Below are 21,932 nucleotides of genomic sequence, written 5' to 3'. Positions count from 1 at the left end.
TTCATATTAGTGATGGCTAAGGTTTTTTCATTTTTTTTTGGGGTGTCTATATTAACTCTTCACTTGGTGCATGTATGAATGATGCCATGGTGATGGGCGGCGATACTGCCTCCTCAGCTCTGGAAGACGACGCCTGACGCTGCTGTATAAAAGCAACACTGGATCAGCCTTATAGGCCTTCTCCTTAAAAAAAAGGTCAATTCACCTTTCTTTTTAATTGAACCGGCTTTAATGCAGGGTTGCACCACAAAAAGGTCTAATGACTTGAGGGCCATTTGTTCTAACAGCAAAGTACTCTCTACATGTGGTGACTGCATATATAATGACATCATTACATTTTCTGCCAGCTGAGGTGGTGAATGCGGGCTCAATTCTAACATGAAAGAAGAATTTGGACAGGTACATGGATAGGAGAGGTATGGAGGGATATGGACTGGGTGTAGGCAAAAAAATATGGTTCAGTGCAGACTAGAAGGGCCTGTTTCTTTGCTGTCGTGTTCCATGGTTCTATGTATGACAGGGTCTTACACATGGGAATACATCAGAAAAATGTGTTGTGGTCAAAACCTTTCAGCAAATATGCTTTTAACTCAGATAATTCAACTTGGGCTATAAATAGATCCAAAAAAAAATCCAAGCACAAAGAACCAAGGAGCTTTGTAGGGAATTTTTCCAAAAGGTTGCAAGCAGAGAGGAAATACTGATGCTGCGTACAGAACATACAAGGTTTCTGTGTGCAGCTATTGACAAAGATTTATCAGTAATTACATGCTGATGTTGGTGGTTCTGTCCCCAACAACCTTTGAAAGAGGTAAACAACAGAATTGTTACCATTCACCCACTGTTCAGAAATACTGAAACGCTCCATGAAAGCATTTTTGTTGTGCAAAAGGTTCATTACTGAATACTTCCCAATGTATCAGTGCACTGTTCTGCAGCAGAGAGGCAAGATGAAGATCATAAAATCAAAGAGGAGGTAACATCAATCAAATAATCACGGATGATATTTTTACATTCTAATACAAGATCAGGGTAAACCTTTGACAACTTGCGAATACCTTCAGACAGGGTCCTACACAAGGGAACACATTTTTCTGATGTATTCCTATGTGTAAGACCCTGTCATACATAGAACCATGGAACACTACAGCAAAGAAACAGGCCATTCGGCCCTTCTAGTCTGCAGTGAACCATATGTTTTGCCTACACCCAATCCATACCTCTCCCATCCATGTACCTGTCCAAATCCTTCTTTCATGTTAGAATTGAGCCCGCATTCACCACCTCAGCTGGCAGATCGTTCCACACTCCCACCATTTTCCATGTGAAGATCCCCCTCAAGTTCCCCTAAATGTTTCCCTTTTCACTCTTAACCCATATCCTCAGTGGAAAAAGCCTATCTACATTTACTCTGTCTCTCCCCCTCAAAATTTTAAACACCTCTATCAAATCTCCCCTCATTCTTCTATGCTCCAGGGAATAAAGTCCTAACCTGTTTAACCTTTCCCAGTAAATTAGTTCCTGAAATCCAGACGACATTCTAGTAAATCTTCTCTGCACTCTCTCTATCTTATTGATATCTTTCCTGTAGTGAGATGACCAAAGTTGCACACAGTACTCCAGATTTAGCCTCACCAATGTCTTGTACAATATTGTCATAACATCCCAACTTCTGTACTCAATATATTGATTTATGAAGGCCAATATGCCAATGGATCTTTACAACTCTATCCACTTGTGATGCTACTTTTAGGGAATTATGTATCCATATTCTCAGGTCCCCCTGTTCTACCGCACTCCTCAGTGCCCGACCATTCACTGTGTACGTCCTTTCTTGGTTGTTCCTTCCAAAGTACAACACCTCACACTTGTTTTCATTAAATTTCATCTGCCATTTTCCAGCCCACTTTTCCTTCTGGTCCAGATCTCTCTGCAAGCTTTGAAAACCTTCTTCACTGTCCACACCTCTCCAAGCTTAGTAATGATCCAATTCACCCAGATCACTGATAGAAATGACAAACAACAATGGCCCCAGCACCGATCTCTGAGGTACACGGGCCTCCTGTCTAAGAAGCAACCATCACCTCTACTCAAGGCAGATTCAGACTGATTCAGAAGTGTGTGCTTTCTCTCTTCTTACTGCTTTAGTCAAGACTCACCTGCTCATAAGGTAAGACACATGATACATTTCTCCTCTACAATGGATATAAAATTATTTTTGCAAAAATGTTCTTTGACGATTTACCCTGAATGAGATTGCATGACTGTTGCATACGGTATGTTACAAGTTTACTTGGCTATTACGAGCAAATGAATAACCTTTAACATTCAAAGAAATACCCCAACACTATAGAAATAAATTCAACATAAACGAACAGACTGTATGTTTAGGTATGGTAATTATTTGGAAGACGAACCCTTCGTAAATTGCAATAAAAGTTTTGTTTTCTTATGTTATTTGATGTGTGTATTATAATTTGGATACATTTCCTCTGGAAATTACTCATTTTTTAGATATAACCCTTTTTAGACTTTTGGAAATAGATCTGTTTTAATAATAAAAGTTACTTGGTCATGCTTTGCTCGAAGCAGCTGTTTGAATAAAGTTGTGTTTGAATAAAATGGTGTCGCCCAGGATAAAGAGCTGGTTGATGCTGCTCGCCATTGGCCACCTGCTTAGTAAGAGTCTGAGAAAGAGTCTCGCTTACTGCTTAGAAAGAATTTTTATTAGTATATTATTAAGGCTTTCAGCAGTGTGGACTCGATGCTGTTGACCTTTGCCATCTCGAGTACTTCGACGTTAGGGATGAAAGCGCTCCAATGAATGTTGAGGATGGAGCGGAAGATCCAGCTGCGCTGGGTAGGTCACGTCTCCAGAATGGAGGACCATCGCCTTCCCAAGATCGTGTTATATGGCGAGCTCTCCACTGGCCACCGTGACAGAGGTGCACCAAAGAAAAGGTACAAGGACTGCCTAAAGAAATCTCTTGGTGCCTGCCACATTGACCACCGCCAGTGGGCTGATCTCGCCTCAAACCGTGCATCTTGGCGCCTCACAGTTCGGCGGGCAGCAACCTCCTTTGAAGAAGACCGCAGAGCCCACCTCACTGACAACAGGCAAAGGAGGAAAAACCCAACACCCAACCCCAACCCACCAATTTTCCCCTGCAACCGCTGCAACCGTGTCTGCCTGTCCCGCATCGGACTTGTCAGCCACAAACGAGCCTGCAGCTGACGTGGACATTTACCCCCTCCATAAATCTTCGTCCGTGAAGCCAAGCCAAAGAAGAAGAGAATTAAGGCTTTATATGTAAATTCAGAGGAGGGGGAGTTAATTATCTATAATGTTCTTGAAGATGCAAAACAAGTACGAATTGGAAACTTGCTTTGTGGAAACGTTGTAGGTATTTTGCCTTGCCTACCTTGTAGATATTTTTGATCATTTGAACAATTTGAATCTCAGGTTGCATGACTCTCATCCAGTTTGCTGATGCTCTCAATCCATTTGTACCAAAGCTTGAAAACTGGAAACACAAGGCTGAGAGAGGGAACGTTGCTGTGTTGGAATCTCTTTCAGCAGCAGATATTAAATGGAATGGATGATGTCAAAGGAACTCAGCTGCCTCTGAGAAGAATTCCTGCATTACTTCCCAGAATATCAGCCGAGAAGGACTGGCACTGATGAGGAACCCCTCTCTTGTTGAAGTCAACAAAGTCCCTGATGATCTGCAAGATGAACTCATTGACCTTCAAAATAATTCTGATGCAGAGATGTGTTTGTGACCTCATCTATCTCTGCGTTTTGGCAAAGAAGTGTCTTCAAAGATTCTGCCCTTCACAACCATTTATCTTTGTTAATCAGGCTTTTTGAATACAAAGGCACAACTCTGCACTGAAGTGGAGGCAGATAACTACAACAGAACCAAGGATGTGGAAACTGGTGAAGATGCATCAGGAAACATCAGGAACAGGGTTATCATTAAAATGGCTTGAGCTTTGATTTTGATTGAGAATTTTTCTGTTCAGTAGTTTTTGTTCTTTTAAACTGTTAAATATAATGTTTTAAATTAGATCAAGGTGCGTATCCCTACAGAACTGCTTTTGAAAATATCGCTCAGTCATTGCAACTGGAGACCCATGGCATGTTAGGCCGAAAGCCAGGAGGGCCTTCGACAGAAAAAGGTTGAGAACCACTAAGTATTAAAGAATGTTATGAGTGGACAGGACTGATTGGATATAATTGGGAACAGGCTCTTTCAGGTAACTGCTGAAGTGAGTTGGGCTCAGAGACAGAGATAGTGTGTCAGGGGATAGTATCGTTACAACTGCAGGGGTTAAAGATGTGTGGATAAACAAGAAAGTCTGCAAACACTGTGATTATAGTTTAATGGACAAAAGTGCTGGAGAAACTCAGCAGGTTCATAGGAAGCAAAGATATGTAGAAAAATCCCTGTTATCTGGAGGTTCAAGCAACCAGCAACCTCAAGCAACCAGCAACCTCAAGCAACTGGCAAAAAAAAATTGAGGGAATAAATAAATTTAAAAATAAATAAAAAGTCTAAATAAATATTAAAAATCGTAAAAGTAAATATTATCTGAAGTAACACATTAACATTTGTTGAAGATGGGAGCAAATATTCATCCAGTGGAGTTCCTTGGTCATGCTTTGCTCGAAGCAGCTGTTTGAATAAAGTTGTGTTTGAATAAAATGGTGTCGCCCAGGATGAAGAGCTGGTTGATGCTGCTCGCCATTGGCCACCTGCTGAGAAAGAGTCTCGCTTACTGCTTAGAAAGAGTTTTTAATAGTATATTGTTAAGGCTTTATATGTAAATTCAGAGGAGGGGGAGTTAATTATCTATAATGTTATTGTTTGTCTTTCTGGCTGCTCCATGTGGGGAGGAACCTGCAGATGAGGCAATGGTTAAACATTTTCAAAGAATGTGGCTGAAAATAAAGCAAAATGCTTTAAGGTTAATATATTCATGCAAGTGAAGTTTGTTCAGTGTAAGTGCAGCCTAGTATTTTTGTTATTTGAACTGTGTTATTCTTAATGCTGGTGCATTAGTTAGGCATTGTAAGAGTGTATCTCAAGCAACTGGAAAATTTACATATCTGGCATATATCAAACCATGTAGGTGCCAGCTACTGCAGGTTTAACTGTATAACTGAGCCGAAGGTATATGTAGAAAACGCTGGTTATATATCATTGCTTCCTATGAATGTTGTGTGACCTGCTGAGTTTCTTCGGCACTTTTGTGTATTAGAAAAGCATTGTGTAGAGATCCATATTGGCATACAATGTTGTATGTGGGTAACATGCCAAATTATTTACAGTGTTTGCCTTCATATATTGTCAGTAGCATTTGTTGTCTTGATAAACGTTTGGAAAAGTTTTAGTTTGTGCTGCGCGTTGACGGTCTTGAATCTTATCCTACCCAGATGGATCTAGGCTAACTCCAAAGGACTGGAGGAAGAGACGATGGGACCAATAGATCAATCTATACCACTGCTTTCTCGCCTTGAAGTAAAAGTCCACAAATATTTCTCACAAATAGACACAATTGTTAGTAATTGGCCACCTTAATTATTTTCAATTGATGAGGTGCTTTGAAAGGTGTAAGTCAACTCCTGCCTCAGGAAGGGGCTGTACCTGCACTAATTCATCTGCCATCTCATTACGCCAACAGCAGATGCCATCACCTGGACCATTGACTACCTCTCAGAGTTCACACCAATCATACAGGCAGAACTAAAAAGCCAAACTCTTGGACCTTCCTGTATTATCCAGCCCTAACTGTAAACAACTCTAGGACCACCAAAATTAAAACTTAACTTTTTTCTTGCTCTGACAGCAACAGTGAATATCTATCTATCCTTTGATATTTATGACCCCTTTTTCTTCCTTGGCATATTCTGGTAATTTTATTTATAGTATTGTAGTTGGAGTGCCATATGTAGCCGTGAGCCTGAAGCAAGTAAGAATCTTGGTGCATCTCCACATTGTATTTATGTCAATAACAATAAACACTTAAACCATCATCACTTGTCTCTGACAACATACACATTCCTTGTATTGACAAACGCTCAACCTTGTGGCTCACTGTTCTTCAATTATTCTTGTCCAATGACTGAAGTCAGGAATAGATTTATCCTTACTTGTAACGTCAGCGTCTTCACAAAAACCTCCTACTGTGATTATCCGATCTACATTTCTGACAGTATTTCCCTTTCAATGTTTTTGTTAGTTTCATTGTATCAATATTTCATAGGTACATGAGAATAAAATAGAATATTAACAAATCTTGTAGAATAATGCAAATGATATTATCACCTATGTTACATTAAAGATAAGCGGAAAAAAATTAAACTACTATTATCTAACCCTACCTTACAGAGGCTATGGGCTTAACATGGAGAGACCACTACTGTTAATAATACAAAAATAAGGTAACCAAGGGGGTCGTAAACCAGAAAATAGTTAATCTTACAAATTTTGAAAATACAGTACAACTCCAATTATCCAAAATGGTTGGGATTGGGCATATGTCGGATGAATGTTTTTTTTTTGAGAACTGGTCATTTTTTAAAAACAGCCCAGTGGCAACGACAAATCACTTGTATAAACAACAACAAGCAACAAGGTAAGGCTTTTTAATCATTAAATTATGTTTAATTCTCACCAAAAAATGCTAGCCGCCGCTGATCACCGAGTCCTCCCAACCGCCACCGCCGATCCCCCTGACACGTTTTCACCTCTGCCTCTGCTTCCCATGCACTCACTGGTGAGTTGGCGGGCTTCTGTCTCCCCAGTAATCAGAGCTCCTGACGCCGGAGTCCCGATTCCTGACTCCTCCCCGAGGCCTACTGCACATGCACACCGGTGAGTCTGGTGTGCGTAGGCCGAGGGGAGAGTTTGAAGTCGACATCAGCATCTGGTATGCCGAGGAGGGAGGGAAAGGGATGGAACCCCACTGAGCTCGAAGTCCCGTTCCTGCCCAGGAGGCTGCTCTCCTTGATGACAGGGTCAAGGTGTTCTTTTGACCACTTGTGTTTGGGAGACATTGGTGCACAATTTGAGAGGGAGGGTTGGAGAGAAAAGTCAATAGGGCAAGGTAAAGAAGAAATGGAAAGAGAGAGGATAGGGGACTGAGGACAATCGTCATTCAAATTTCATATCAAATGAATTTTATTTTTCAACCTGTGAGGTCATTTGGGCTCTGAAAAAATGTTGGATAAATGAGAATTTCTGGTTTGTTTCAGAGATCCTCATTTTTCTGAATTAAAAAAAAAATTGGATAAATTAGGATTTTGGAAAATCCTATTTCAGATAATTGTACTTTAATTGAGAAAAGAACCCCATAAAGAAAGAAAAATTAAGATTCATTTCAGTAGTTGAACATCTAATTTTTTTCAAAGTCGGACATGCCATCATATCCAATAACCATTGAGTATGAGTGAGAGGGACAACATCTTTCCATCTCATTAATATGGCTCTTCTAGCAATAAGGGAAGCGAGGGCAACTACATGGGATTGTGATGCATTCAATTTCAAACCTGTTGGCTTACATACCAAAGAGAGCGGACAGTAATTCCAACTCAAAAATTATGTATGTTAATTGGACCACAGATATGACTGCTCCACTAGACTAGAGTACCATCACTTAGTCGTGTTTGAGCATTGGTCCGATGACTCCAAATGCCTTACTCAGACTCAATTGCTTTTCTTTATTTCAAGTCAAAGGCTCAATTTCAGTTGCTGTCCCTCTGTTCTCCCTGTATGTTGGGACATTTAAATGTCAATAAAATGCAAATACAAAAGTGCACTCATAGCCCTCCTGGAGTAAAACCGTGATAAGATGTAGAGGTGCATGCAATTTCAAAAAGAAATGTATCAATCCTCGATTCATTGCAATATGAGAGACACCTTGTAAAATGTCTCAAGGATTCTTTTAGTAACCAGACTGTTGAACCATGGAAGCAAGACAGATACAGATGAATCAATAGAGGTTTGATGCCTTTACTTTGCATAAAATTCAAATAACTTCAATAGTTCTTTGTCTGTCACTAATCCTGCCAACATTTCAAATGTAGCAAAGATTCACCTCATTTCTTTAATGTCACCCTTTGCGAGTGTACACATTTCTACAAGTCTGGCTTCAATCTCAGATTTCTATTTATTCCTCTGAATTGCAGTTAACTTCTAACATTTTTAAAAATTCTTTATTATCACTTGCAGATAGATGCAGTGAAAAACTTTGTTTTGACTGGTATCCAGGCAAGTAGTAGGTACAGCAAGTAGTCCCATAATAAAACAAAAAATCCTGGGGTAGAGTTGCAGTAAATCAAACAGTGCAGGGCATAGAGAAAAGTGCAATTAAAACAGATAAAGAGCGTCGCCTTGTATCAATGAAGTCCATGTAGAAGTCTGAAACAGTAGGAAAGAGGCATTCATTGAATGTGTAGGATTGTGTTTTCTCGTTCCTGAATCTTCTTGCCAACAAAAGGTTTGAGAAGAGATGGTAGCCAGGGTGGGATGGGTTCTTCAATAAGACAGTGGGAGGTGGAGATGGATCCGATGGAGGAGATGTTTGCTTGCATCATTTTTATACAGTAAAACCTCTGTTATCCGGCACCTATGGATGTCTGATAAGTGAATTTTCCAGCTGTTTGAGATTGTATGTTGCATGATTGGTGAACTGATGGTGAGGCATGACAATTTTAAACTTCCATAATTTTTACCTATTTACTTTCCTCGATTTTTTTTGTCATTGAGGCTGCCAGTTGCTTGAATTCCAGATAAACACGCTTCACTGTATATGTCTGGACCTTTTACAAAATTTGTGGCAATAACTTTTTTTTTAGACATACAGCACAGTGACAGGCCACTTTGGCCCACGAGCCCTCCAATTAACCTACAACCCCCGGTACCTTTCGAACAGTGGGAGGAAACCGGACCCTCCAGGGAAACCCCATCCAGACACGGGGAGAACATAAAAACTCCTTACAAACAGTGTGGGATTCATACCCTGGTCCCGATCACTGATGCTGTAACAGCATCGTGCTAATCGCCATGCCAACCAATATCTCGTGTTGGCCCATTTCATATCACTGATTTTAGTATGTTTATCATGTAACAGTCAGCAGATATTAGTTGCAAACTCTTATGTAATATGTACCAGAATGTGAAAGTATTTAATTGCCTGTGAGCCACTTCGTTCTGAGAACAAAGCTCATTTTAAATTGGAATTTCTTTTAATAGTCCCTGATGTTTCACGTTATTTAGACCTAAAATATTTGCCATCTTCACAGAATCATGAAAAGACTCCATCTAAAACATTATTATCCATGATTCAGAAAACACGTTTAATGTTTTTGTATAAATTTTAGAATCTATCAGCAATAAACATGCATGTATAAAGGTTGAGTATATGTAAATTCTGAATATTATTGAGCAAAAAAACAAACTGCTGGAGGAACACCAAGTCAGGCAGCATCCATGGAGAAAAATGGACAATTGGTGTTTCAGGTTGACAATCTGCTCCAGTGGACTCTTGACCTTTTCCTTCCATGGATGCTGCCCGACCAGAAGTTTGTTTTAGATCTAGATACCTGTTCCAGAATCTTCCATCTCTTGTGTCTCTGAATATTATTGAGTGTGCTTTTGGGAGGTCATTTGAAAGAGAAAATAAGGCAAGGAACATCAAATATTTGAAATTCATAGGTTCACAAACTGTTGTTATATTCTTTTTTTTTCTTGACAAACCCAAAAGTGCTGGGGAAACTCAACAGGCTGCAGGAGTAGGTGACTCAATGAGAAGGTCAGATGAGTGTGGCTGGGTTTGGAGAGTTGAAGCATTCATTGTTGTATCCAATGGAATAAAAGAAAGTTGATTTCATGGTGTTCTGGAAGAAGTGAATGAGTGTATTGTTTATTTGTTTTTAAGCTGTTATAAAGCAGTGAATCTACAAGTGGTGACCCCGTAAGTGGATCGTGATGAGGATAAGCCAGGAGTAGTTGGGGAGGTCAAACTGAAGATTGCACCCCCCTCCTTTTATTAATAATGCACCAGTATGGTTCACGATTGGAGGAATAAAACCTCATTTTCGTCTGGACACCCTCCAGCTGGATGGCATTAACATTTGCCTTCTCCAGCTTCCATTAACAAACCCCCTTTTTTCCCCGTCGCCTTTCTCCAGCTCTGTTTCTCTCCCTTTTCCCCTCTGTTTCCTTTCACAGAGCCAAAATCAATCCTCCTCTCTCCTCTTATCATATCCAGTTAACACTTTTAATTGGTCTGAACTCTTCCCCCAGCCAACCTTGTCTTTACTCTGAGCATTCCTATTCTTTGCTTATTCCTTGAAGAAGAGTTCAGGCCCAAAACGTCAGTAATATATCTTTACCTCCTGCAGACACTGTGAGACCCGCTGAGTTCCTCCAGCATTTCTGTTGTGTGTTTTTATTTTCAAGGTGTCTACTTAATCAAAATACTTATTAAAATAAGTATCACCCTTTGGGCACAGAGTCGATGTTTTTCCTGTCTGGAGTGACTGGATCCAGAGGCCACTGTCTCAGAAGGAAGGGTTGGCCATTGAGGACTGAGGAGAAGAGAAATCTCTTTGCCCAAAGGGTGATGAATCTGTGAATTCTGTGCCCCAGAGCTCACTGGACAATGGAGATTTTACTTCCTGAACACTTTTGGGAGTATTTTATGGATTTTGGACTGCTGATCACAAAAATCACCTTTAAATTTTCCTATCATATATCTTTTTTTAGATATAACCAATTTTTGTGATTTCCTATCATATTTTAAGTCTTCTTCAAGCATACAAAACCACGAAATACAATGTGTCATGGAAAATTAATTCTGCATTCGCACTTGGACTTCTTCCCTGCCGATCTTGGTGCAGTCAGTGACGAATACGGTGAAAGATTTCGCCGGGACAGTGCGACCATAGGAAAGCGGTATCAGGATCATTGGAATCTATCACTGCTACCCAACTATTATTGGACACTAGATACTGAGTACAAACGAAAATCAGCGGCAAAACATTTTTAGGCCAGTTGAACTCACGCAATGTTTCAGAACTATTACGCTAAATTCAATAAAGGTTAATTTAATGTTTCTCCAAATTCCTATGTGATAGAGCAAATCCGAAATTATCTTTGTGTTCAGCTTGAAGTTGTCTATCATAATCCCTGTGTTTTTTTTCAGGAAGAAAGCCTGTTCAAGAGAGAAGAATCCAAATGTTGGAACCTCATGATACAGCTTGATAAGGCGGAGACCACACTTGGAGAATGATGTACTGTTCTGACAGTAATGTCATCAATCTAAAGATATATGGTGTTAGTAAATTAATTAGATACATGGGTGTAATTGGGCGGCATGGGATGGAAAGTCCTGTTAGGGAGAGACTGCGTAGGCTGGGTCTTAATTCCCTGGAACATAGGAGGATGAGGATAAGGTATAGAAAATCAGGAGTCATAGAGAATGCTCACAATCTTTTCCCCAGGGAATGAGAGGGTGTAGATTTAAGGTGAGAGGGAAGATATTTAAGAGGAACCTGAGAGATGATCATTACACTCAGAGGGTAGTCTGTAAATCTGGAACAAGCTGTCCGAAAAATCTGTAGAAGTGGGTATGATTATGATTCAGCTAGTTTGAAAATGTGTTCTCTCCTCCTCCCCTCCACCTCCTCCTCTCCACTGCTTATTTAACCCTTGGGAGCAAATTAGCAAAGCATTATTTTGGAAACAGCATGTATTTTGTTGGTCTATAACCAAGTGAAGCCATCCAGCTCACTGATATAAAACATGAAAACCCTACTTATTGCTCATAGACTCAGAACTTCCCTTCCCATCCAAACATTGTGTTGCAGAGTTATCAGGGGCGGTGTAGAAATAATCCAATGCCCCCATTACAGGCTTCCAAGCACCAATTCTTTTGGAGACCCAGGCAGGCACGTCAATGATCTATAGAGCCCTGAAGCTTTAGTGTCGACCAGCTTGGCTGGAGGAATGAGAGGCAAGGGATCCACCTACCACTGAGTACCATCCCCCCCCCTCTCCCCAGCACTCTTACCTCCTGCTTGTTCACCGGTTTGTCCTTAAGCTCAAGTTCTAGCTCATGCGCAGCCACTATAACAAAAACATTTTCATCTCTCTTCGTTGGTAAACAAGTATTAATTATTTATACCAAACTAACTATTTATTACACACTGGCCCAATCTTTCCATATATTAACTTTATTGAGTGCTCAGTGTCAATCAGGTCATGAGAAGCATGTGTAACTGGAAATGTCACACTTAACTCTGGGATTTGCATGGATAAAAGTAATCAATTTGAAAATCATTGCACCAAAGCCGGGCTCGGCTGTTCAAGAGAACATGAGACAATAAAAATATATGGCAGTCATTTGGTTCTGAGCATTTTGACTTCCTAATGCAGTTTGATGTGAGTTCAGTGTATTTAGAATACAAAATATTAAAACATTGGCTCATTAGCAAATATTTTCTGCTTGAGTGAGGATTCTTGTGCTTTCCTTAGCTCAAGAGTTTCAAACAATGGGAGTGTGTGAGTTATTACCACTGCTTGCTTGGGTTAGAATTGATTTTCTATGTGCCTGTCAGGGTGAGGACGATTAGCGTTGGGGAAAGGAATTTATCCATTTTAGGGCAATCAGGTCAGGCATACAGCTGATAGCAGATTAAAGCATGAATCATGGTCCTGGCCTGAAAAGAGTGCCCACCCCCTTCCACACTGTATCAGGCTTCACAGAATCGTGAAGCCTCTGAATGAGATTATCAATTAGTGTTGGGTCGGGCACAATTTTGTGCAGAGGTCCATAGCGATCAAAAACTAGCCCAGGTTGCCAAATTTCAACCAGCTGTATCATTCACCCAACGTGACACTGAGATATCAAGTGTCCAACGTGCTCACTGAGATTCCAGCGTCCAGCCCACTGGCTGAGATTTAAACAAGAAAGTCTGCAGATGTTGTGATTGTAGTTGTTGGAGAAACTCACCAAGTCACGTAGCAAAAATGATAATGATATGTAGCAAAGATAAAGATACATAACCAACATTTCAGCCCTTCATCAACATATGAGCAAAATGCTGTGTCCAACATACACACTGAGATTTCAGGGTCCAATATACTCACTGAGATACCAATGTCCAATACACTGAGATCCGTGTGGTCAACACACTCACTAGGATTCCAATGTCCAAACACTGTTGTTGAGATATCCAATGTGTAACCCACTCAGAGATATGAGTCCAATGGGAAAGTCTATGTTAGTCAGCTGTCCAGTATCTACAATTCCATTTTCTGAGTATCTTGCATTCAACTCACTGAAATAGCCAATGTCCAATCCATTGTGTGCCACTCAGATGCCATTGCCCTTATTCACAATGAGAGTAAAACCAACAGTCCTGAAACCATTTTGGCATCCAGATCTCTGATAGGCTACAAAAAGCGGTCAGATTCAATCTGCATGTTACTCAACCATGATTGTGCAATATTGTCTTCTATTCTTACTAGTCTTGGTTTAGTGGCATTGTAAACACTTCAGGGACGTAGACATGTTTTTTTTTGTGAATTTGCTGTAAATAGCAACCGGGGGCATTTGTAAGTATTGTACTTTCATCTTGAAAATAATTGATGCTTTTATTAAGCTCTGGTCCCTTGGTGGCCATTCCAGTCCCATGTCTCAGATCTTGCCACTGAGAAATCTCACAGAAAGGAGTTGCTGTTAAATATTTTATTATATCTTATAAATGTAATCACATTTGCATTTACAGTTATGGTAATTTTACACTGACAAGAATATGATCATTTTAGCAATTTATTTAAATTTGCTTCAAGCAAAACTTCTAAAAATAAAAGCTCAGTGTTAAAAAATGCAAAATGTATCACAGTAGTTTTGAGATAGGCATGTGAATCTGTTATATAATGGATAGACAGAGGGAGGACACAAGGCTGAGGCTGGATTCTCTAGGTGGGCATCACAGACTAATGCAAAGAGTACAAAGAATTATATTGGGTTGCCACTGTCCTCTTGAACTGTGTTTTGCATTAAGCACGTCAGGTTATAATTGCTAATTTGTTTGCCCTGATTAAAAATCAGTCTTTAATTAATTTGTCTCGGATGTCTCAGGCAGTCCTCTCCATCTACACTGGCCCTGGGTATCCTAATCTGCCACATATTTTATATTAAGTTTAACACAAAATTTATTAGCAAATTCACAATAATAGAATAACTTCAATAAACTTAACACCCAAACATAAGCCTTTACAGCAACTGTACATTAACAACAGATATTTTTAAAGTGTATGTGGAAAAAACCCCAGACCATTACAGTCCAAGCTCAAAATGCCCCAAAAGAAAACTCCAAAACCAAACTTCATGTCAGTCATGTCAAATCCATCAGTCAAAAAGGAACACCTCGCACACGGGTATTTTTTGTGGACGCGGTGACAGATGGTCACTGTAGACTTTCGACTTTTCCTGAGTTTCGAATGTGGCAACAACCACCTTTGGTTTCTTCACATGGGTATTTTCACCCAGTGACCACTTAGTCACTACATGAGGTTCTTGCCTCTGAAGCTCGTATTAGGGTTAACAATTGACAACCTTTCACACGCCTTCCCTCTTGGGTCATCAAGTGACTCCTGTCACACAAAGTCCTCCTCTTGGAAGGGGACTGGAGAAGCTCAGGTCACACACACACACACAAGGTATCAGAGTGGCACACACTGCTGTCAGGACAACAGTGCTGACACCCGCAGACAAAGTTGCTCAGTCTCCTTTTCTCCAACTGAAACTACTGGATGAGCCCACTGACAGACAGTTACAGACAGCAGTGCTAACACCTGTAAATGAAGCAACTCGGCCTCTTTTTTGCCGAAGCTGTCAGGTGAACATGCACACACAGACTGACTGCCCTCTGACTAACCGACCAACCGACTGACCTGTTCAATACTCAGCACGCTGGGCTCTTCAACTGCGCCAGCATGTGCCCTTAGCTCTCCTGATGGGTGGAGAGAGGTTTCCACAAGTCCACTGGCTTCCAGTGCGTGGCTCTCATGCTTCTGACAGCTGTCATTTCCCAGTGTTACTTCAGCGTTTCACAATACTGCACGATCCCCTCTCTCCCACCGTGGGTTCAACCCTGTCCCTCTAGGGTCCATAACACCATCAGTATGTTGTTAGCACATAACCCTGTTCTCTAGGGTCCATAACACCATCAGGATGTTGTTAGCACATAACCGGGGTCTACAAGATGATAGCAAACACTAGAGGATATCTGTATAAAGTGAAGGGAGGAAAGTTTTGGGGAAACATCAGGGGTGAGTTTTTTCACACAGAGAGTTGTGAGGGGCTGGATTACTGTGCCAGGGATGATGGTGGAGGCTGAAACATTAGGATCATTTAGGGACATGGATAGAAGAAAAGTAAAGGGATATGGGGGAAAAGTTTAGTACTTATTCTTAGAAATATGTGGGTTGGTACAACATCGAGGCTCAAAGGGCCTGTACTGTGTTGTAGTGTTCTATGTTCTATATTCCATAACACTTGAAATAGAAGCAGACAAAGTACAGCCCCTCATCTATTGTGCAATTCAATCCAATGATGGTTAATCTGACTCCATTTTCCTACAACCTTTCTGTCCCCTTTGATTCAGAAATATTCCAAATTATTGACTCCAGTTAAGCAAGAAAGTCTGCAGCTGCTGGGGTCAACGCAATACACTTAACGTGCCAGAGCAGGGGTGTCAAACTCAAATTTACAGAGGGCCAAAATTAAAAACTTGGACTAAGTCGTGGGCCAAACTAAATATTTATTGAAAATTTTCAACAACATCTGCATGTTTTCTCTTCTTTCAACATATGTAATGTTAAACTTTTTCTTATTAAAATAAATGTTTTATAATAGTTTTGGTTAAACTCTTTCCAGAAGAAGCATTAACAAATGAGAAATAAAATATTCAATAAATAATATTTCTCTATAGCCTTTAAGCTCCTTTTAAGTGTATTTTTTTTTCCACAAGTCAAAAAAATAACAACTTGCTTCAATGACAAACAGGTTTGTCTTTTAAAGTGATGAACATATAGTCTGCCTCCCACCTGTCTTGAAAGGTCCTGTTTTCTGTCTTTCGTTTGGCCATTTTTCGAAAGGGGTTTATTACACGTGAGTTAGGCGACAGGTCACAGATGCTAATAAAAGTAAAGAGAGGAGGTGGGGGCGATTAGCGGGCTGAGGGGCCGGCGCCAAATGCATTTGCAAAGCATTCTGGGGTTTGTAGTATTAGCCGTGCATGCGCTATACTGGCGCGGCGGCCAGCAGGCCAGCTCTAATACATATTTGATATGATCTTGCGGGCCAAATATAATTATATCACGGGCCAAATTTGGCCCGGGGGCCTGAGTTTGACATGTGTGTGCTAGAGAAACCCAACAGCTCATGCAGCATCCATAGGAAGTAAAGGGTAAGCAATATTTTGGGCCTGGGCCCTTCACCAGGTAGAAGCACAAACAGGCAAACTTCGCACCACTTCCGGATAAGAAATTCCAATGATTCACTCTCTTTGGAGGGAAGGAATTCCTTGTCTGCCTAGGTTGGTGAACCCTTATTCTGAAAACTTGCTCCCAGTTCCAGACTTCTTCATGAGGTGAAACATTCCAAATGATAGATGCTTCAATCACATTATTTATCATTTTTCTAAATAAAAAATACAGGACTAACCTACACATCTTTCCTCAATCCTTTTGGTCCAGCAATCAATTTTGTGAACATTCTGTGCATTTGGGGAGAAGAAAAATACATCAGCCATGATTGGTATGGCAGAGCACACTCAATGGACTGAGTGGCCCAATTCTGCTCCTACTTCATATGGTGAATACCTTCAGTGTAAATATAAACCTACTTTAATAGGAAACAAAACTGTGTGCAGTACTCCCTTTAAGGTCCCAGTAATACTTTCCTTCTGTTCTCCTTCACTGATCATAAGACCATAAAACATAGGAGCAGAAATAGGCCATTCAGCCTATCGCAACTGCACCACCATTCAATAAAGAGGTGATCCAATTTCCCACTCAGCCACACTGCCCACCCTTCTCCCCATAATTTTTGATGTTCTGGCTAATCAAGAACCTATCAATCTCTGTCTTAAATGCACCAAATAACCTGACATCCACAACTACCTGTGGCAACAAATTCCACAGATTTACCATCCTCTCGCTGAAGAAATTACTACGCATCTCTGTTCTAAGCAGACGCCCTTTAATCCTGACATTGTACCCTCTTGTTGTAGACTCTCCCACCATGGGAAACAAACTTCCTACATCTACTCTGTCCATGTCTTTCAACATTTGAAATGCTTCAATGAGATCCCACCGTCATTCTCCTAAATTCCAACAAATACAGGGCAAGAGCAGTCAAACACTCCTTGTTAATAACCCTATCATTCCTGGAGTCATCCTAATGAACCGCCTTTGAAACCTCTCCAACATCAGCACATCCTTTTGGAACCCAAAACTGCTCACAATAAAGTGAGGTCTCACCAGTGCCTCTTCAAGACTCAACATCACATCCCTGTTCTTTTTTCTATTCCTCTTGAAATGAATACAATTGCAATAAAACATTGCAATTGACCTTTGCAATAAAGCTCAATACTGTATTACATTTGGTTTCCTAATTACTTGCCATAACTGTAAGCTAGTCATCTGTTTCATATAACAACCATCCCCCCAGTTCCTTCTACATAAAGTCTCTCTCCATTTTAACCATCTTTTGCTTTTCTTCTGACCAAAGTGGACAACCTTTCCCACCAATAAACTTGACCTGCCAAACATCTGTCTTTTCCTTTTTAACCTCTATATCTTCAAATCTTTCCAGTACTTCCTCTCCCACGTATCATCATCGCCTTTGGTTTCATAGCAGTCAGTTCCAACAGATAAGCCATTAATATCGAACATAGAACAGGGTCAGTCAGAATTTATTGTCATGAACATGTCACAAAATTCATAATTTTGCAGCAGCGTTAGAGTGCAAATATTGCTATAAAATGACATTTAAAAATAAATAAGAGCGTAAAAATAAGAGAAAGTGAGGTAGGCTCTGTGGTTTATTGTCCATTCAGATATCTAGTTGCGGTCCTGAAAATGACCCATTTATCCTGCTTTCTCTCAATCCTCTGCTCATATATTATTCCAAAGCTGTGAGCTAACCCTGTACCAACAGGCTCATCAACAACAAATTCAATCAGGGACTTATTATTTGTTTATATATATATGTTGTGAACAGCATTTTTGCACTTCCAATAATTGGCAATTCTGCCTCGCCCACAGGATGTATTTTCTGACAATATATCTGAAATATGAAATCAAATCTGGAATCTTACCTTAAGATCACCTCACATTCTTTTGAAAGATGAGGCCCTCTCTACTCAATTGTTTCTTAAAGATCTCTGAGAGGTCTCACACATATTAATACTCCTCACTTGCAATGCCAGGGATATTAATTTCTCTCTGGCCACCTTTTCATCTCTTTCAATCTCCTGGAGGGCACTATTCACATCATTCCAATGAATTCCAAACCTAACATCCACAAAGGTAGAGACGGTGGCCAGATAATTCGAGATTTTATTGCTAAAAGGGATCTCTAAGTGTAGCACAGACGCAGCAGAATATGCTGTTATAATGCTCTAAGATTCAATACTTCAGCCAGGGAGCAGGTCATCGAACCTTCCTCTGAGTTTAATGGCCATCTTTTGAGGTGCGATGCTTAAAGTTTGGAACGGAGCTGCCACAGTGTGTACAGGCCACCATATAGATGGGAGGCCTCCAAAATACTCGGGGATGATTTTTCCTGACATGCTATTAACGAAGGACCTCATAATATCATTCCTAACTACCATGAAAAGGCAGTAAGTCTTCTGTTTCCTTAAATGAAGAGATGGAATTATCACGGTGATCATATTCTGGTGAATATTCTCCAAGGAGAAAATAACCACTGATAATGAGGGACTAGGGAAAGGCAGAAGTAATGACTTCAATTTTTAATCCTCTCACTTTTTCTGCTCATCCACCATATGTCACCTTCTTACTCCATACACCCACCATTTCCAATCCTCTCGATTCATCCCCATCTCTCCCTCTCACTCATTCTGTACAAACATCATTCCCGAAGTCACCGCACCCAACCACTCTTCCAGATCCATTCCCACTAGTCTGGACCATTCTCCTATCCCTTTCGTCTCCCTTAATCTGCTCATGCATTTTGTGAAACCCATTCCACCTTCCCATGCCCCTCGACCCATTAGCCAATTCATTCACTCACCCTGCACTCACAAATCCTATCATGCTTGCCTACATCTTCATTAACCTGAAGGATTAGGTTGCAATGAATTGATCTTTAACTCATCTTGCCAGAGAATCTTCCAGTTCAATCCAGCAGATTGCCACCATGGTATTGAGGCTCAATTCTCATCATACGAGCTGCTCCAAAAATTGCAGTTTCTGGCCATAGTTAGCTTTGAGAAAACATATCATAATGGACACAGGGATATCTCAGGGATATCATATACAATCAAATCTAACTTACCCCAAGCAAAGAGCATTGAATTTAACAACAATATTTTGTCATTATTTCCTGGTTTCCATTTGCTGAGTCTACTGTTTTACAGTTTAATCTGGATTTGCCCATACAAAATCATTGTGGAGTTTAATCAGCCCAACAAACAACTTTATCTCATTTCCTGTGGCTGTCTTCAATTATATTGCGTATATAGTTTCTCAACTCAGCAATTCAAGGTGGCGTTCTGAGAAGAGATGAATCCCTTTAGTGTGGCTGACAGCTAATTGGTGTAAAGTTTAATTACAGCAAGCAGTAATTAACTGACTGTTTAATGTGCAGCTGAAGAAGGACCATCTGCTCCCAGCCCAAACTTCAGCTGATCATTTTGTCTCTTCAGTAGCTGAAAATTGACCGGAGCCAAGACAATCTAGAAAGGAAGTGGGAAGAATGCTATTCCAAAGGCTTCTGTGGATCTTTTTGCTCTTCATATCTCGAGAAAAATGGGACGCTGGGAAAGTGAGCCATTTCCTAAACCTGAATCTTTTTGTAACTCCTATCTAATACAGCTCAGAGCATCCTATGTTGAATAATTTGCCGAGATTAATTTGCTAACCCACAGAACTGGGAGTGGGGATTGTGATGTATGATTAATCCACACACATTTGGTGTAAACTAGGCAATATGCCAACTTCATGATGCTGACAGATTTTAATGATTAGAGTGTCCCATGGGCATTAATTGTGTTATTTCTTGGTTCAGTACCTCAGCAGGAAGCTAATTTCATGAGTGAATAGTACAATGTAAATCTAGCCTGCATTGCTTGAAGCTAACTCTTCTGCCTTAAAGCAGGATGGTAGAGGCTCACTGTGGCTGCAGCAGAGAGTCTGCACAAGAACTGAGAATGATGCTTCCCAGTCTTTGGATAAATCACTGTCGGCATTGATGGAGCAGATAGTAAAGACTGCAGGGAGAGATGTGTTATAACCACAGGAAGCTGGGCATCCCTCAAACACCATCAGGAGGCAGTGGGAGCTGATCATTCTGAAGGACAATGCAGGAGATACACCGTGGATACATGAAGTTCAATGGTCAACGAGGGTCAGTAAACATACTGTCAAAGGTCTTTACCGAACAAGTGCACCCATGGCTTAGACACTTCTGAACTCATCTAATTTCCATCACTTGCTCACCAACAATCTGTCAGTCGGAACTCACACCACATAAAGCACTCTCACATTTACATGCGATAGGTTTCGTCAAAAATGCTGGAGAAACTCAGCAAGTCTTGCAGCGTTCTTTATGTAGCAAAGATAAAGATACATAACCAATGTTTAGGGCCTGAGACCTTCATCAAGGTATGAGCAAAAATCAGGCAGGCGCCTGAATAAAATGGTGGTGGAAAGACCAAGGGGTGAAGCTCAGGGTTAGAAGCATGAGGTCAGAGGTGAACATGTGTGGGAGGGCACGTGAATAAAGGTGAGAAGTGATGGGGGAGGGTATAGATCTCTGAATGGAGAGGGAAGGGGATGGGGAGCTGGAGGAAAGGAGACAGAGGGATGGGGAAGAAGGAGACTGGAGAGTGCCCAGATGGATTATTGGAGTTGCTCCTTCAATTTATGGGTGGCCTTGGTATGGCAATGCATGAGGCCATGGACAGACATGTCGGCAGGGGAGTGGGGCATGAAATTGAAATGGTTTGTTTCTGGGAGATAACAGCCATTGTTGCGGACAGGGCGAAAGTGCTCAGCGAAGTGATCTCCCAGGCTGTATCCAGTCTCACTGATGTAGAGGAGGCTGCAGTGGGAGACCCAGATGTGGTGGATGATCTTTTTTTTTAGACATACGGTATGATAACAGGCCCTTCAGACCCATGAGCCTGTGCCACCCAAATACCCCAATTAACCTACAACCCCAGTACAATTTGAAAGGTGGGAGGAAAATGAAGCACCCAGAGGAAACCACTGCAGACACCGGAAGAACGAACAAACTCCTTACAGACTGCTCCGGATTCAAGCCTGGGTCGCTGGCACTCTAATAGTGTTGTGCTAACCATGCCGCCACAAATGATTCACAAGTGAAGTGTTGCTTTACTTGCAAGAACTGATTAGGCCCCTGAATGATGGTGAGGAAAGAGGTGTGGGTGCAAATGCAACACTTTCTATGGCCACAGGGTTCAGTACCAAGGCCGCAATTAGTGGGAATGGATGAGTGTACGAGGGAGTCACGGAGGGAGCCTGAGGAAGGTGGAGAGGGTAGGAGGGGGGAAGATGGTGGAATCAATGAAGCGGTCAGGCCTAAATTGGTGGTTTTGTATCTTTATCTTTGTTATATAAAAAATGCTGTGTGACTTGCTG

General features: G+C 40.9%; 1 long non-coding RNA gene across 1 annotated transcript in view; it reads left to right on the top strand.

Moving 5' to 3' along the window:
* The window catches only part of LOC138759019 (uncharacterized), a 400,714-nt gene extending 384,840 nt beyond the window's left edge, over positions 1–15,874 (top strand). The window contains exon 4 of the long non-coding RNA XR_011354590.1: positions 11,215–15,874. This is a non-coding gene — a long non-coding RNA (uncharacterized lncRNA). The remainder of the gene's footprint in view (positions 1–11,214) is intronic.
* The last annotated feature ends 6,058 nt before the right edge of the window (positions 15,875–21,932 follow it).

The sequence above is a fragment of the Narcine bancroftii genome, chromosome 3 (genome assembly GCF_036971445.1).
Source record: "Narcine bancroftii isolate sNarBan1 chromosome 3, sNarBan1.hap1, whole genome shotgun sequence".
Taxonomy (NCBI): domain Eukaryota; kingdom Metazoa; phylum Chordata; class Chondrichthyes; order Torpediniformes; family Narcinidae; genus Narcine; species Narcine bancroftii.
The sequence above is the reverse complement of the archived record's forward strand: the minus strand, read 5'-3'. Positions and strand labels throughout refer to the sequence as shown.